Source organism: Propithecus coquereli, unplaced genomic scaffold (assembly GCF_000956105.1).
Source record: "Propithecus coquereli isolate 6110/MARCELLA unplaced genomic scaffold, Pcoq_1.0 Scaffold101, whole genome shotgun sequence".
Classification (NCBI taxonomy): Eukaryota; Metazoa; Chordata; class Mammalia; order Primates; family Indriidae; genus Propithecus; species Propithecus coquereli.
The window spans coordinates 1,249,918-1,252,075 of record NW_012133970.1 but is presented as its reverse complement, the minus strand read 5'-3'; the positions used below and the strand labels follow the sequence as shown (position 1 = coordinate 1,252,075).

Sequence of the window (2,158 nt, the reverse complement as noted above, 5' to 3'; positions counted from 1 at the left end):
AAAGAATTAATTAATTAAAAATAAATAAATAAAAGCTATTGGGGTAGATGATTTGGGGGGATTTGTTTGCTTTCTGACTTGTTTTCTTTGAAGCATTTTAGAGACAGAATCTCGCTAAATTTCCCAGGCTGGATTCGAACTCATGGGTTCAAGCGATTCTCCCGCCTCAGTCTCTCGAGTAGCTGGGACTACCGCACCGCCGCGCCTGGCTCTTTTTTTTTATGAATTATTTTATGTATTTTTTACCTCGTCGTGTTTTATCGCGTCCATTTTTTCAAATAGTTTCTGAGATCCCTGAGAATCTGCCTATTTATGTTAATACTGGTCCTACGGAGGATACATGACCTGGGCTCTCTGGGGAGGAGGGGGTGGTCTGACTTTACCAAGGGAAAGGTGAGACTTGGGGACTCCCGGACCCAATAACTTGTACTGGCGTCGCGATCTAAATAGTCTTCAATTACCTGAAGGTGTAGTTTAGAAGCCTGTGACTTACTGACGGCGAGGCTGGCGCTAGAACTCCACTTCCCAGGAGGTCTCGGGGCATTGAGTGGCGACTGCGTCTCATGACGGGGCGGGACTCCGATCGCTATCCCGGATGTGGCGCGGAGCTCGCTGAATTTGCCAATCCCAACGCGAGACTCCAGGGAGGCTCCGCCAGTCGCGGCTGAACGGCGCTGGAGGACGGTCGGACTTTGCCGGGTAACATTTATTGCGAACCCCTCAGCCGATCCCCAACTCCGGTTTTCTCCCCTTGAGTGTCCCCATCCCCTGGGACAGTTGCCTTAGTATATATGATACACTCCCTGGATGGAAGGAATTGGAGGGTGCGGCGAGGTGTGTGTCTGTCGGGGAGATTGAGCCAGCTCTTCCTATTTGGGAATCCAGCGGAAGGCACCTTTCTGTCCCAGGCTCACGAGTCCATATGAATGAAGCCCCGGAACCAACTACCCTTGATGGAGAAGGATGTGAGGGAAGTGCCGAACGGGCTTGTGGTGTCTTGATGGGTCACTAGGATTGCGTTTCCTCCGGTTAAGTTTCCAAGTGCAAGATAGTCGTCCCTGGCTCAAGGTTGGGGTGTGTTCACGTGGCTTCTTTCACCCCCGAGTGTCCTAGAATCTCCTTTGACCTGTCTTGAACCAAATAAATCAGTGTTCAATGTGAAAAGCTCCCCCAATTTAGTAGATAATTAAGTTGCACAAAGTACAGTAAATAAAAATGGGGACCTGCTACTGAATTGTTTTGGTTCCAGAAAGTCCCAGAAAGCGATTTTTAGTAGCTATAGAATCAGACTTGTGGGAAGGTTGAGACTTGGAGAATGTGTTAGAAACATACTACTTTGAGCTGCACTCTTGTGTTGACTGTAGTTGGTACTTTTGTATTGTGTGTCTATCCCAGGAGAAAATTGACCACCAGGCAGACTGTGTATGTGAAGGATGCTTTATTAGATGAGATTGGAAGACTTAGAAATAACTGTGATACCAAGATTAACAATATGACGGTGGGGAACCTGCAGCCTCAAGGCCACGTGTGGCCCTCCGGATCCCTGAGTGCATCCCCAAGTGCGGCTCCTCCACCGAATCCAAACTTCACAGAACAAGGCCGCGCTCAAGGATCCAGAAGGCCACATGTGGCCCCAAGGCTCCAGGTTCTGGATTTTGAGGGCAGAGCCGCTCATACGGACTAACTCAGAAAGCAGCCTTCTGGGGTCTCTACAGCTCAGGCCTCTCCCAATTTACAATCCTCTAGGCATACCTAAAGATCCCTGAGCTGCTGTCTATTTCACAGTGCTTCTGTGAGGCTTACTAAGATAAGGTATGTGGGAGTACCTACTACAATGCCTATAACAGGCTCTCAATTTTTAGTTTCCCTTTGATTCCCCAGAGCAACTTTTTTCTTTGTGTATTATTGTTTGCTTTTTTATATAGCTCCTGCATTTGCCACAAAATTGTAAGCTTCTAGCATTCCTAGCATTCGGGGTGTCTTTTTTTTTAAACCCTTTTAAAAATCCCTCCTAGCAGTGCATTGCCCAGTGCAGTATCTGGGAGAGTGGATAGACAGTGGCGATGATGAGGGGAAAGCTGTGCGTGCTCCTTAACGGGACAGCATAATGCCAGATGCTGGAGCTGAGGTAAACAAGCTCTTCTCATATGTGATGAAC

The 2,158-nt window shown here is 47.9% G+C and overlaps 1 protein-coding gene and 1 pseudogene across 1 annotated transcript in view; one reads left to right on the top strand and one right to left on the bottom strand.

Annotated features, from left to right (window-relative positions):
- The window catches only part of LOC105809161, a 12,416-nt pseudogene extending 12,146 nt beyond the window's left edge, over window positions 1-270 (bottom strand).
- A 399-nt stretch (window positions 271-669) lies between these two features.
- LOC105809549 (rho-related GTP-binding protein RhoG-like) overlaps window positions 670-2,158 on the top strand; it is an 8,173-nt gene continuing 6,684 nt past the window's right edge. The window contains exon 1 of the mRNA XM_012643388.1: window positions 670-699. The gene's annotated coding sequence lies outside the window, so the exon portion shown is untranslated. The remainder of the gene's footprint in view (window positions 700-2,158) is intronic.